The following is a 16121-nucleotide window of genomic DNA, read 5'->3' on the forward strand; positions in this document are numbered from 1 at the left end:
AACTCATCAATGATCTGAGCTAAACTTAGAATCAGATTTATTTCCTGGTTCATAGGTCCTGGTCCACAGATATCTGTGTATTTGAGAACTGGAGAGAAGAATTCTGAGGATTCTAAAGGAATTTGGTGCTGGTGACAATTAAAGTCCAAAGCATGCCTTCAAATTCTGGGAACTGCTTCCACCATGGCACACATGGGAAATGGCCATCGCCAGGTTGTTGTCAAGCTCTTTAATTCAGAGCTCCCCACGGCCACCCTGACCTCTCAGCCCTTTCTCAGCGGCCACAAGCAATGCTATATCAATAAGAGGAGAGTGTATGACCGAGAATGCCCCATCATGCCCCAAAGGCTCTCTCCTAAGATAGTTTTCCCAGGGGCTGAAATGGGTTCTGAATTTCAGGGATCTTAGTCTGGATTGCAGGAACCCTAGGTGTCCACTTGGTGAAACTCAGGGATTCTTGAACTCTCACGGGGTAGGGGCATTTCACATGCATGTGTGTGCTTTCTTCTTTCTTCTACAGAAGTATAAACATTATCAGAATTAAAAGAATATTAAAGGAAGAGTTCCTTCTCCATATATCAAAGAACTATAAGTAGTTCAAATACAGTTCATGAAAATTGTATGAAACTTGTCATGAAGCCTTTCAGTAGAAAAGACAGTAAGTTAATGTAATCTTTGCTTTTTCAACCTGAATCGCTTTAGTTCTCCCACCTGATTCACTTGTCTGGTCTTTCAGGAGTTGCACAGTTATATTTCAGAGTCTGCTTATAAAAAGCATGGACCTCACATCATAAACATTAATACGATTCTACAAGACAGAATATGACCTTGGATTTCTCCTCCAAATATGTCTATGTAATCGGAGAAGGCAATGGCACCCCACTCCAGTAATCTTGCCTGGAAAATCCCCTGGATGGAGGAGCCTGGTGGGCTGCCGTCCATGGGGTCGTGAAGAGCTGGACTGAGCGACTTCACTTTCACTTTTCACTTGCATGCATTGGAGAAGGAAATGGCAACCCACTCCAGTGTTCTTGCCTGGAGAATCCCAGGGACGGGGTTAGCCTGGTGGGCTGCTGTCTATGGGGTCGCACAGAGTCGGACACGACTGAAGCAACTTAGCAGCAGCAACCTTGTAATACAGATTAAAAAGCCAAAGAAAGGAAAGCAGTAACTCTGAACACATGAAGCTCCACAGAGACTAAAGTAGGAGCCCTGCCCACCTCATTCACCTCTTCAGACACATCCGCACACAGCACGCAACTCCTGCTCAGTGCTTACTCCAAGGGCTGAGATTCACTAAAAACTCAGCTGCTGCTGCTAAGTCGCTTCAGTTGTGTCCGACTCTGTGCGACCCCCTAGACGGCAGCCCACCAGGCCCCACTCAGCAGGGCCACTTGATTTCAAAGGGATGAAAAAACTCTCAGGAGGTTTTAGACTTGGATGAAGGCTGTTACTCCTATCAACTCCTTCCTGAAAGTCTAGATCAATGTAAAATGTCAAAAATTAAAAATTGAAACATCAATCCCACTTTGCCAGATGAATTACAGTCAACTTACCTTTGTTTTCTAGCATAGGCTACCTTGGGACAAAGGTAAATTCCTAATGTGTCCCAAACACTCTAGAATGCTGATGAGCCCTTACGATGGAATATCAAAGCTCACCCCAGCCTCACAAAAAAAATGTCTCCCAGACAATTGCTCAAATCACAACAGAATTAAAGAGGCCACTTAAAACTTGGCATATGGAAATACAAGTACAAAATTATGTTGTTTAATATGATCGTTAAAGTAGATAAAAAATCTATACAGCATAGTCTGAAATTTTTGGATACAGGCTTTTCCCAGAGAACATTCTATCAGGAAGTTTTCATGCGGATTTTTATCAGGATAAGCACCTAAGTAAATTGCCAATATCCTGTGGACTATAAGCCCCTTGCAAAAATAATAAGTACCCTTTGCTTCAAAAGATGAGGAACATTATGAGAGTGAATATAAAGGAATTTTAGGAGGAAAAAAAAATCACTGTCTAAAGAAAGCTGTCCTTCTGAATGAAAAGAAAATTTCATTCAGTACATATATGCTCCACTTGAAGGAAAAACGCAAAGGACACATTTGTGAAAACTTTATTTACTAATTTATTTAGGGGAAATTTAAAATTGTATTTATTCATATATTATTTTAAAATTATAATACAGTGAGATTCCACCCATCACCCAATCTAAAATGGGTAATATTTATTGGACATACATGAGCCTATAAAGGCAGGACCAAGTGTACTATAAACAAAGACTTATGATTAAAGGAATTCAGAGCATTTGAGGTCCATTAAACAGAAACTCTGTGAAGTGATTTTTTTCCAAGGAGAAACAAATTCACTCCAAAATTTCTTTAAGTAAAGACTTGAGGATGTAAGTCAACTCTCTGCACTCACCCCCCCAACACACACACACCCACTGCCACTCAAGAACAATTATCAGATGTTTTTTTGGAAAAGGTACATTCACAAGAGTCTGAAACTCAGAAGGTAAAACAGTGGTACCCAGCTCCATCTTCACAGAAATTCTCCTTGTACAGTACAAGAGCTATGCTAAAGATGACTATAAATATATTTTCAGGTATATAATTTCTTTTAGAACATTCTTTCTTCTTCCGGGTCAATGACAGGAACTGAACTGAATGTGTTTCCTTTTAACAAAAGAACTCTTCCCTCTCTAACATGGAACTGAAAAGTATCTCTTCAGCTACCAGCATTTTTCATCAATCCTCCATCCAGTCTAAGCTGGCACCAACACCAAACTGCAGACAAGGACTGTTTTCCTGGACTTCAGAGGGACTCCTTCAGGAGAAGCAAAGTGGGAGCAACGGCTGAAGGCCTCCTGTGATCTTATACTCCTGACAAGGTCTCTTATGGGTTTTCAATTCATTAAGTTTGTCATAAATGCCCCAAGCTTAACCAACAGAACAACTCAATTGTCAAAGTGAGAAGTTAGGATAATCTCATGTTCTTAACTTGATGGCTCTTTTGGAGTGATTTTATTCTTCAAATTTTCCACCTAAAACATAATCTTCTTATGTGTTTTAATTTTCCTCTAAGACCTCTCAGAATAGTTTGAATTTTTAGTTAAACATCACAACTTTCTTGAGTGTCAGGGTAATAAATGACAGGCAATTCTGCCAAATGATTTGGTGAATAAATGCTCAACCAGAACTCAAGGCTAAGTGACCCACGTTTCACCAAGGAGTAACTGGAGGAAGAGTGACAGTGGTTTTAACAGCAATAATAGTAACTGTATGGTGAAGACAATAGTACCTGGAATTCATGGAGCGTTCAGTCTATGTCAGGATCACAACACATACTGTTAAAAAGAGAAGTTCAGAACAGACCTCTCCACCTGATACCTTCAGCTCTGTGTATGGCTCACTCTCTTCCCACTGTGTGTGTACTTATAAACCCTTCAGTGGTGGTCAAAGCCCAGGGAACAGGGACCAAATCACCGATTTATTCTTTGCTTCTCTACAGACTCTCAGGCTGGGCCATACGTATTTGTAACACATACTCATCCAAAATGGATTAGCTAACTTCTGATCGTGGAAGACTCCAAATGGATTATCTTCTAGGATATTCTCAGAATCAAAGTCATATTTCCTATTCCAAGGGAATCCCTTATGTATCAAACCAGTATTCAGTCATTTGGTTGCACATACAATTGCTAAAAAGTATAAATTTTGCATGATAGTTTCACAAAAATAAAATCCCCACCAAATGGATACATTTTTTTTTTTTTTAAAGAAAGCAGACAGGATGAATGAGGATTGTGGGAAGAACAATTCAAAGGATATACATACTGTGGGAAAAAGAACTTTGCATGTGATACAGAGATAATTTGCCACTCCCAACACTGAAATATATTTCAAATTCTAGAGATTTTAGTGTTATTTTTTAAAGTAGAAATTGAACATTCTGAAAATCTGCTCCAAGTTCACACTGAGGGAGTAAATAAATAAAGTTGAACATGCAAAGAGAACCTATTCTTTCCTTATGATTCAATATATAGTAACTATTCATCATTATCATCACTTACCAGATGACAGCTAGGTATCAGAGTCAAGTCAAGAAAAGACCCTAACCCATCAGCTTTTATCTTTTAATTAAAATCAAGTTACAAATCCCACGTAACATCTTTTTGCCCACAAAGGAGTAGGATGAACAATAAGTGAGCTTAAAGTCATATTTGATTTCTTAAAGAGATAAGTATATGTTATTAAATGGAAATACCTAGTAAAATCTGGGGAAAAAATAAAGATGGGCAACAGTTTAAGTCTGGGAGCATCTTAATTACAGTATTATTCAGCATCCCTGGAGACATCAAGGTCTACCCGCTGTGATTACTAGGTCTCCACTGCAAGGAAGTGGGCTTGGACAGTGTAAACAGCCCTGTATAAGGTATGAATGTATGAAGACTAAGGGAGCTTTGATGAAGCCAGAGTCGGCTAAGGAAAGAAAAGAATTTTCCCCACAACTGAGGGAAAAACTAGCAAGAATCAACAAGGAACATAAAAATTCTTTGTTGTGTATTGTTCACAAACTATTCCAAAAATGAATATAACACAGGGCTTTTTTTTCCCCCAAGCTCCTGGAAGAAAGGTTATAAAATGTTCTTATCTCATCCACCTCACGGCCAAATCCCAGATAATACTCAAGTTCTGAACAGAGGTGCCAGTATGCAGCACAAGAATAGGTGTGGGCATGTAGGCTTTATTTATTTATTTTTCTAGTGGGATAAGGAGATGGCATAAAATTAAACACATGACATTTGCAGCACTGAGTCATCACATCAACCTTAGATGTAAGAAACTTCAAGATTTTTCAACAAAGTATTCGTATTCATACACACCCAGAAAAACAAGAGAACCAGACTTTTCTGAGGCAAGATATCCAAAGCAAAATTCTAAATAGGAACAGAAGAGACGTGACCCACATGTTCAAATCCAGACTTGTAAACAAAAAACACATTAACTCAAAGCTTAAGTCAATACTGACTATACTTACCAATGAGAAGGCTAACTTAATGGCAGCAGAGGCTATTCTCAGAAACGCTGAAAGTTTAAAAGAGTCCATTAGCACGTGACAAATAACAGCATATTGCTTGCTTCCACAGATAAATATAAAATAGCTTTTACTAAATTGGACAAAAAAATTAAAAGATAAATCATGTTCTGATTAAGCCAGTTAGTTAGAGCCTGATCAACTAGGTAGAGCCTGGTGGAGCTAAACCCCCAACTGTTGCTTTGGTTTTGTCTGCAGCATCGACAACATTTCCACAGATACCAGATTTTATAAACTAGCCAGAAAGGCAATGAAAAGAAAATGTAAGAAGAGTCAGGACAAATTTGTTACTACCAATAAAACAAAAACACCAAGCACATGTACTTTTGATGACAGAATAGTAAGAAGCATCATCTTCATATTTTAGAGAATGTGTTCCTTGCTTGCTTTCTGGTGTAGAGAGTACTGAATTCATCTGTTTATAGGTGTTGTTACTTTATATAAAATGACAAAATTAAAAATTACTCTTAAAATCCATCAATGGCGAGTTTCTAGAATGTAAAATGATTGTAGTATCCCTCCAAAATTGGAGCTACATGTTACTTTTGGATGTCTAAGGCTTCGTACAGAGTAGGGACTCAGTACTTTCCTTTGAAGACTGACATAACACCCTTTCTTAAAGTACTGAAATCAGTGGCTTTCACTCTGCAATAAGAAGCACATGTTATGTGTCAGGCTGTAAAATGAAAAGCTACTACCACAGAAAACGATGAACAGAACAGTTTCATTGTGTTCTTTTTCTTATCCAGGCTATATCTACATTGTTTTGAATATTCAGATAAAGGTGTAGGAATGAGTTGATCACTTAAGTTTTCAAATCATTTAGACAAGTGGCATCATGTCACTGATATCTTAGTTAACTGAGCTTTTTGAAATTCAGCTGGGTCACAACATAGCCCAATGGACACCTGGTACTAAGTATGTGAATATGCAGAAATATACTCAACTGAAAATGTTGCTTTTGATCTAAATGTATGATTTGCAGTAAGTGGCCTATAAGTAGCCAGTCCATGAAATCAATGTATTCATATCCTGTTTGGGGAAATAATAAAACAAACAGCAACCTACAGGGTGTTTTCAAGGTTCTGTTCTGAAAGCTGGTCACTGAAGGGCATCAGAATAAAACCAGCAGATGGCTCTGAACACTTTAAAAATACATACATGTACAGAGAGATAGATATGGATGTACAGAGCAGTAAGCAAATAAAACAGAAGTGAAGACAGAAACTAGGCTCAATAGAGAAGTCACCAAAGGAAAATTAAGAGGCAGGGTCCATCTGAAAAATTGAGGCTAAAAGTGAGAGTGACGTGAAGTCGCTCAGTCCTGTCTGACTCTGCAACCCCGTGGACTGTAGCCTACCAGGCTCCTTCCTCCATGGGATTCTCCAGGCAAGAATACTGGAGTGGGTTGCCGTTTCCTTCTCCAGGGGATCTTCCCGACCCAGGGATCGAACCGGGGTCTCCCGCATTTGAGGGCAGACGCTTTAACCTCTGAGTAAAAGTGAGAAGAAATGGCCATAGAAGGGCTCCATGTCTGGCCAGAAGAGCCAGGAGAAACAATGATAAATGACCCAAGGCAGACAGAGAAGAGAATGAAGTGGACACTCTAGAAAGAAGACCAGGCACCCCTCACTCAGAAAAGGTGAGCAGGTTTGCAGTCGGAAGCAAGAAACATGTACTTCAAAATCCTTCAGACACATACGTCCCAATGATAAAAACATATGAGCATACAAGATGAAAAACTCCAGAGTATTTTCAGACTTACAGAACTCCAATAGCTACCATCTCTTCCCCTTCCAACCTCTAAATTCAGGGACAATGATTAGAAACCTTGGAATCAAAAGGGCTTTACTGACAGGATAAGTTAACTGAGGCCAAGGATTCTGCAAACTGAATCTCTGGAGACACCATGGTCTCCAAGGTCAAGTCACACACCCCCAAAGATTAAAGTGCCTTAAGGTAATGAAGTTTCCCTACTCAAAGCACAGAACAGAAAACAAATGAGGAGCAAGGGAGGAAATGAAAAACCCTAATAAATAATGTGGCTTGCACAGTCATCCAGGGGAGCCATAAAGCAACTTTTCAGGGGAGAAATTAAAAAATGCTTATGTTCTTCTGCACTGAGAAATCATTTCATGTTAAGCTTTAGTGCGATTAAAAGAAAAAAGGATTTAATATTACAAAAAGGGAAAACAACTATTAACACAAAATTAGCATATTCTTACCCTGTGCATCCTCTAGAAGAAGATCACAGGCACCAATGTTGATAATTTCCTGAGAAATAATTATTATTCATGCTGGGGGGGAGGGGGGACAATTGACAGAAGTTTTAAAGACTGCCTGGAGCAAGAATTAAAAATATTAAGGTATAAGTCACAGACACACTACGTTCGTATCTCAAGTCCCCGCCAGGATTCCGACAGCTCTGCTTGAATAAAATCTGAGGATAGCCCCCAGTTAAAAGGATGAATGTTTCTGAGAAACGACTAGATAAGCCTATCACCAGGCGTAAACGAGTCACCTAAACGGTTTTGAAGGCAGTTCTGCATAAATATTTGAGAGTTCGGATACCTGACAACTTTTACTCCTGAAATCTGGGTAGTTTACACCTCAAACGACTCACATAACTCTGAGAGCGGATTTCTTGTAAATATTGTTAAGATGCGGTCTCTGAAAAGTTGCAAAGTTCTCGGGTACTCGGAGGCTGAGTGAGTCCCTAAAACGTCAAGAATGGTATTTGAAGTTCAAGGCTAAAGACGGCATGAAATAGGTTTGAAAGAGTCTAGCCCATCTCAAAAGGGTTTAAAACTGCACCCATATACTTAAAACTCCCTCAAACGGACACCACGACGGACCATTTTTACCTGTCCCACCAGTTCCCGGCAGCTCAGGGTGTGAATGGATTTGCAGAGCTCCGAGAGGGGTCCTGTCGGTAACCCGAGAGCCTCCAGGGGACCAGTCAGCATGTAGAGCCGGCGAGGCCTGGCTGTCCCGCCCGGGCGGGGGGTGCCCAGGGACCCCCGAGATCCGAGCGGGCACGGGGACCCGCGGCTTCGCCGCGCTAGGCCACCCCCGGCTTCCCCAGCACCTGGAACCGCGCGAGTCGAGGCGCAGCCCGGAGCGCGGCGCCGGAACTCCCCGTCTCCGAGGAGCCTGAGCGCGGCCTCCCAGCAGCTGCGCGCAGCTGGACGCGGCCCGGGACGCCCCCGTCTCGGTTCTTCCCCTCAGGCCCCGGTGCCCAGGCCGCCCCTGCCGGCGGCCCCTCCGCGCCGCCGGACACTTGGCAACTTACTGGGCGGTGCGAGGTCAGCGCCGAGGAGGCGGTGGCGGGCGAGCGGCTGGAGGGAACTCGGGGAGACTGAAGAAGCGGCTGCCGCCTCGCTCGGTCCGCGCGGAGACAAGCGCCGGGGCTGCGGCGCCGCGGAAAGCGGGCTGGGCACGTGGGCGCCGCGGGTGTAGCCGCTCGGGGGCGGTGCCTGGCCAGCTGGCACCGCCCCCTTCCTTCCCCTCCCCCGCGCCCGCCGACCCCCGCCCGAGCCCTCCTCCCGCGCGCGCACGGTCCAGCCCGTGTGGCCAATCCGCGAGGTGGGCGGGTACGGTTGCAGCGCCGCCGGGTCTGTCCGCTGCCACGAGCGCTGGGCACGTGGGCCAGCGCTCTGCCCCCGGCTCAGGCGGTGGGCGCGGGCGAGCCGGGCACGCCGAGCTCTGCCAGGTGGTGAATCCCTGCTTTCCCCGGAGGGCCCAGCCTCCGGGGCATCTCCGAGGCTACGTGTAAGCAGAGTTCCTCTAAAGTGTGATTTTTGTCCCCGATTTACTTTTTATGCTAAGAAGAATTTGTACATAAGAAAACAGTGATAACAACGTAAAACAATGACCGTACTACATAGAACCCAGATGAGCACGCTTTATCAGTTAGTACTGCTGCTGCTAAGTAGCTTCAGTTCGCCAATAAAGGCCGTAAACTGTTTATTGCAGTGTTTAGTTGCTCTTTTGAGAATGCCAGTAAAGTGAATAGGTAGTCCGGATGATTTAGGGGTGGGCTAAAAAGAAAGCGATGCTTGTTTCCAAGAGCCTAAGAGTTACACAGCTAAGGTTTCGCACACTGCGCTATTGTTTACTTTCAGAGACTCGGATAAGATTAAAGACACGGTGTGAAACTATTAATTTTAATCCTAAAAGAGGAAACACTGCGATTGAATTGAACAGTGAGTGTATGTTATTATCATTCTGATGGAAAGATCCACCGTATTTTGCTTAATATCATGGTAAACATCTTTATTCATCTATCAGTAATGTTCACTTTGACAAAGTGCCAGAATCACATTGATGCGTTGTTGAGTCTCTGCTGAGTCGTGTCCAACTCTTTGCGACATGTAATTGGTGCATTACATGTACATTTTTCATGTAATACTCTAAACCAGCCTTAATTTCTTTAAGATATGTGTTCCCAAGATTACCTGATTAAAGGTTTAGGGCTTCACTGCAGAAACTGATTCATGTACAAAATCTCAGTGAAAGCGCATGCACCTCATAAAGCCATTAAGAACTGCATTAAAGAACTGGAAATCTAAACAGCAACATGGCTACATATTATCTGTTCTAGTAAATGTCCTAAGCAATAGAAACTCTGTTAGTATAAACTTTTTATGGGATAACACAGATTCCTTATGCAAATAATGATTAATGACTTTGAGCAAAATGATACCCATGGCTCTGACACCAAATTCATTCAATCCCACAAAGGCTAGGAAGCATTGTACACAGGGAGGAAGACTCAAGAGAAGTTGTCTAATTTCTAAAGGGGAGGAACCCAATCTAAAATTTTGTACCTTTTTTAAAAAATGGAGGTTGCTATTTTTTAATTCATGAGATTATTCTCACATATATTTTTATTTAAACACCATAAAGGGGACAGTCCCTGCTGCTCCTTACCTTGGACGATGGGTATTTTGCTGGAGCAGCCGTGGAGAGATACCCCACGTCCAAGGTAAGAGAAACCCAAGTAAGACGGTAGGTGTTGCAAGAGGGCATCAGAGGGCAGACACACAGAAACCATAATCACAGAAAACTAGTCAATCTAATCACACTAGGACCACAGCCTTGTCTAACTCAATGAAATTAAGCCATGCCGTGTGGGGCCACCCAAGACGGGCGGGTCATGGTGGAGAGGGCTGACAGAATGTGGTCCACTGGAGAAGGGAATGCAAACCACTTCAATACTCTTGAATTGAGAACCCCAAGAACAGTAGGAAAAGGCAAAATGATAGGACACTGAAAGAGGAACTCCCCAGGTCAGTAGGTGCCCAATATGCTACTGGAGATCAGTGGAGAAATAACTCCAGAAAGAATGAAGGGATGGAACCAAAGCAAAAACAATACCCAGTAGTGGATGTGACTGGTGATAGAAGCAAGGTCTGATGCTGTAAAGAGCAATATTGCATAGGAACATGGAATGTCAGGTCCATGAATCAAGGCATATTGGAAGTGGTCAAACAGGAGATGGCAAGAGGGAACATCAACATTCTAGGACTCAGCGAACTAAAATGGCCTGGAATGGGTGAATTTAACTCAGGTGACCATTATATCTACTACTGCAGGCAGGAATCCCTTAGAAGAAATGGAGTAGCCATTGTGGTCAACAAAAGAGTCCAAAATGCAGTACTTGGATGCAATCTCAAAAACGACAGAATGATCTCTATTCATTTCCAAGGCAAACCATTCAATATCACAGTAATCGAAGTATATTCCCCAACCAGTAACACTGAAGAAGCTGAAATTGAACAGTTCTATGAAGACCCACAAGACCTTTTAGAACTAACACCCAAAAAAGATGTCCTTTTCATTATAGGGGACTGGAATGCAAAAGTAGGAAGTCAAGAAACACCTGGGGTAACAGGCAAATTTGGCCTTGGAATACGGAATGAAGCAGGGCAAAGGCTAATAGAGTTTTGTCAAGGGAACACACTGGTCATAGCAAACACCCTCTTCCAACAACACAAGAGAAGACTCTACACATGGACATCACCAGATGGTCAACACCGAAATCAGATTGATTCTATTCTTTGCAGCCAAAGATGGAGAAGCTCTATACAGTCAACAAAAACAAGACCAAGAGCTGACTGTGGCTCAGATCATGAACTCTTTATTGCCAAATTCAGACTTAACTTGAAGAAAGTAGGGAAAACCGCTAGACCATTCAGGTATGACCTAAATCAAATACCTCATGATTATACAGTGAGAAATAGATTTAAAGGACTAGATCTGATAGATAGAGTGCCTGATAAACTGTGGAATGAGGTTCGTGACATTGTACAGAAGACAGGGATCAAGACCATCCCCATGGAAAAGAAATGCAAAAAAGCAAAATGGCTGTCTGAGGAGGCCTTACAAATAGCTGTGAAAAGAAGAGAAGCAAAAAGCAAAGGAAAAAAGGAAAGATAGAAGCATCTGAATGCAGAGTTCCAAAGAATAGCAAGGAGAGATAAGAGAGCCTTTCTCAGTGATCAATGCAAAGAAATAGAGGAAAAGAACAGAATGCGAAAGACTAGAGATCTCTTCAAGAAAATTAGAGATACCAAGAGAACATTCCAAGCAAAGATGGGCTCGATAAAGAACAGAAATGGTATGGACCTAACAGAAGCAGAAGATATTAAGAAGAGGTGGCAAGAATACACAGGAGAACTGTACAAAAAAGATCTTCAAGACCAAGATAATCACGATTGTGTGATCACTCACCTAGAGCCAGACATCCTGGAATGTGAAGTCAAGTGGGCCTTAGAAAGCATCACTACAAAAAAGCTAGTGGAGGTGATGGAATTCCAGTTGAGCTATTTCAAATCCATAAAGATGGTGGTGTGAAAGTGCTGCACTCAATATGCCAGCAAATTTGGAAAACTCAGCAGTGGCCACAGGACTGGAAAAGGTCAGTTTTCATTCCAATCACAAAGAAAGGCAATGCCAAAGAATGCTCAAACTACTGCACAATTGTACTCATCTCACACGCTAGTAAAGTAATGCTCAAAATTCTCCAAGGCAGGCTTCAGCAATACGTGAACCGTGAACTTCCAGATGTTCAAGCTGGTTTTAGAAAAGGCAGAGGAACCAGAGATCAAATTGCCAATATCCGCTGGATCATGGAAAAAGCAAGAGAGTTCCAGAAAAACATCTATTTCTGCTTTATTGACTATGCCAAAGGCTTTGACTATGTGGATCACAATAAACTGTGGAAAATTCTGGAAGAGATGGGAATACCAGACCACCTAACCTGCCTCTTGAGAAATCTGTATTCAGGTCAGGAAGCAACAGTTAGAACTGGACATGGAACAACAGACTGGTTCCAAATAGGAAAAGGAGTACGTCAAGGCTGTATAGTGTCACCCTGCTTATTTAACTTATATCCAGAGTACATCATGAGAAACGCTGGACTGGAAGAAACACAAGCTGGAATCAAGATTGCCGGGAGAAATATCAACGACCTCAGATATGCAGATGACACCACCCTTATGGCAGAAAGTGAAGAGGAACTAAAAAGCCTCTTGATGAAAGTGAAAGTGGAGAGTGAAAAAGTTGGGTTAAAGCTCAACATTCAAAAAACGAAGATCATGGCATCTGGTCCCATCACTTCATGGGAAATAGATGGGGAAACAGTAGAAACAGTGTCAGACTTTATTTTTTGGGGCTCCAAAATCACTGCAGATGGTGACTGCAGCCATGAAATTAAAAGATGCTTACTCCTTGGAAGAAAAGTTATGACCAACCTAGATAGTATATTCAAAAGCAGAGACGTTACTTTGCCGACTAAGGTCCGTCTAGTCAAGGCTATGGTTTTTCCTGTGGTCATGTATGGATGTGAGAGTTGGACTGTGAAGAAGGCTGAGTGCCGAAGAATTGATGCTTTTGAACTGTGGTGTTGGAGAAGACTCTTGAGTGTCCCTTATACTGCAAGGAGATCCAACCAGTCCATTCTGAAGGAGATCAGCCCTGGGATTTGTTTGCAAGGAATGATGCTAAAGCTGAAGCTCCAGTACTTCAGACACCTCATGCGAAGAGTTGACTCCTTGGAAAAGACTCTGATGCTGGGAGGGATTGGGGGCAGGAGGAGAAGGGGACAACCAAGGATTAGATGGCTGGATGGCATCACGGACTCGATGGACGTGAGTCTGAGTGAAATCCAGGTGTTGGTGATGGACAGGGAGGCCTGGCGTGCTGCAATTCATGGGGTCGCAAAGAGTCGGACACGACTGAGCGACTGAACTGAACTGAACTGAACTGAGGAATCTTTGAGTTTACAGAGTAATCCTGCCCATCAGATTTTGATATTGAAACAATACATGTGTCCATGTGTGTGAATAATAAAAGCTATTTCCTCTTTAAGCAAAAATTAACAAGTCTTTTCTAACAAGCATAATGTTTGAGAATATCTTGACACACTAGAAGTTTTGACTTAACATGTTCCTTTTTCCTTTTGAAATTATTTAACTGTAAACCCTGCATCTCATCTTTGGTTATTTCTCAACTGTTACCATGTATTTAGATATAAAAAGAATAGAAGAGCCACAGATCTAGTATGAGTTTGTAAGACTGAGAGACAGGAAATTAGAATAGAACATTTAGTAACAAAACATTGAGTAACAAGACATTTGTCACAGACTAAGCTCTTTTGACATCTTCATTTGCATTTACCTTGACACTACTCTATTCCTGCTACAGAGAACTGTCTTCTTCCTAGGTGAGTCATTCTTTTACCCACCTTGTACCTCACCCCATGAGGAGTACTGTAAACACTTTACACTTTCATCCATCAAGCTTCCTGTTTAGGAATGAAAATCCAGCTTAGTCATTTTCAGCAGGAAGAGTAATCGAGGTTGTTGTCTTCCAAAGGTCTGTGCATTTCTGAACTCCTAAGGTTTTATGAAATTGCTGGGAATTTCAAGGGACTTTTCTAGCTGAATAAATTCCACACCCTGTACTCTTATAGTTGCCAAATACAACTCAAGAGTAAATTGCATGTCCACAAATAAGTGATTTACTTGAACTGTCAGGACTGAATGAATTGATTCTTATTAGTTCTAATTTTGACTCCATTATCCCCAAGCTATTTCAGCAGAGAAAAAGCTAAAATCCCCCAATTTTTTCTCAAATGGTTGGATCCTAGCTAGTGAAGCTTGTGCTGTTATAATTGAAAAAGTAGACTTGAAGGAGAAGAAAGTATTGGGTCAGCGTTCAGGCCACCATTATTCTCCATTTCCCTTTCAAAAGCATGTGAAAAATTAAAGGCAATGTTCCACTGGACACATTCCATATTTACCCATCTCTTAAGGTAAGCAGTAAAATATTGAAGAAAAATACAATAAGCCCTTATAAGACAAATGATTTGTGTTTCTCTGCTATTTTTTTAACAAAGACCAAATAATGCTTGCACAATGGTTTCTAGCCCTGCACTGTTCTCCCTATGAATTTCCCTACATCCTGCCACTTGACTTGTTTCTTGTTTTCCTTACATTGGCCATTAATCAAGAATCGCCCAGAGCTCCACCCGTTCTGTGCTTGTCTCTGTTCCCTTCAGCCAGGATTCCTGGTGGGACTGTGGCTGCTGGAAAAATCAAACTTCTTAACCCAGACATCTTCAGTCATTTTGTCATGCAGAGGATTGAAAACCAGGCAGTCAGGAGAGAGTTCACTTGATGTAAATCCTTCTCCAGCCTGGCCAAATGTTCTCATTTGCTCCAGGGATGGCTTCCTAACCTTGTCCAGGAAACTGTTCTCAGTTTTCAACTCCCTCAAGTTCTTTCCTACTTTCTATCCTTTTCTGTGTTGAAATTGCTTTTCCCCTTGGCTTTCATAATCTCATTTTCTTCCTATACCTACATTTTATCTTCATCCACTGTCACAATCTTAGTTGTTATACATTTTTAAGGCTCAGCCCACTTGATGACATAGCTGCCAAAAGCTACTTTGCAAGACCTTGCTTTTCATCTTTGCTCCAAACTCTCCAGGAAGATGAACTTGCAAGCACTTGAAATTATATGATTGAAGAAAAATCTATCTCTTCCTTACACTGATATCTCTCTCCAAGTTCCTTCTTACTATTCTCCTGGTCCTCTTTAAGTTATGTATTGTCCTGGTAATAACCTTAAATTGTTATTTACTCCTCTCTCCTTTACTTTTTTAATATTTTATCAGTTACAAAGTTTTACTACTCTTCCTCCATCAGTTCCGTATTACAGAAACAGTCCTTTCTCTTGATCTCTTATCTCTACCCTTATCATGTTAAGATAAGTCTTCTCAGCAACTCATGGTATCTTATCATCCTTTATAGAATCAAGTTAAACTCCTGTGTAGTAAAGACTCCATCAGAATATCTCAACTCACCATGTAGACCCGTGCTGTCCACTTGCCACATGTACACTTGGGCACTTGAGTAATGGTTAGTCTAAACTGAGATGTAAATTGAGAAGAGTAAAACATACACTGAATTTCAAAGACAGTACAATGAAAATCATGTAAAAATGACTCATTCATAGTTTTCTTCACATTGTTTGCATGTTGAAATTGACTACATGCACTGGTCATAATGAATACCCTCTTCCAACAACACAAGAGAAGACTCTACACGTGGACATCACCAGATGGTTGACACCGAAATCAGATTGATTATATTCTTTGCAGCCAAAGATGGAGAGGCTCTATACTTGCCTCTCCTCTATACCTGGCAGACCACCTGACCTGCCTCCTGAGAAACGAGTATGCAGGTCAAGAAGCAACAGTTAGAAGTGGACATGGAACAACAGACTGGTTCCAAATCAGGAAAGGAGTACATCAAGGCTGTATATTGTCACCCTGCTTATTTAACTTATAGGCAGAGTTCAACTGAACTGAACATGTTGAAATCTTATTTGGTGTATATTGATTGGGCTGGGTAATATACATCATTATAATTACTTTCACCTATTTCTTTTGATGTTCTTTCCCATGTTACTGCTCAGTTCAGTTCAGTCGCTCAGTCATCTCTGACT

General features: G+C 41.6%; 1 protein-coding gene and 1 long non-coding RNA gene across 3 annotated transcripts in view; both read right to left on the bottom strand.

Annotated features, from left to right (window-relative positions):
• SLC7A2 (solute carrier family 7 member 2) overlaps positions 1-8569 on the bottom strand; it is a 70319-nt gene extending 61750 nt beyond the window's left edge. For both annotated transcript variants that reach the window (XM_040243149.1, XM_040243150.1), the window contains exon 1: positions 8399-8569. The gene's annotated coding sequence lies outside the window, so the exon portion shown is untranslated. The remainder of the gene's footprint in view (positions 1-8398) is intronic.
• Positions 8570-11043: 2474 nt separating this feature from the next.
• Positions 11044-15754, bottom strand: LOC120865776. Its single transcript, XR_005721505.1, has 3 exons — positions 15719-15754; positions 13852-13855; positions 11044-11112 (listed from the first exon to the last, which is right to left on the bottom strand). It is a non-coding gene; the product is annotated as an uncharacterized LOC120865776 (long non-coding RNA).
• Between the last annotated feature and the right edge of the window lie 367 nt (positions 15755-16121).

Source organism: Oryx dammah, unplaced genomic scaffold, assembly GCF_014754425.2.
Source record: "Oryx dammah isolate SB20612 unplaced genomic scaffold, SCBI_Odam_1.1 HiC_scaffold_7, whole genome shotgun sequence".
In the NCBI taxonomy this organism is placed as follows: Eukaryota; Metazoa; Chordata; class Mammalia; order Artiodactyla; family Bovidae; genus Oryx; species Oryx dammah.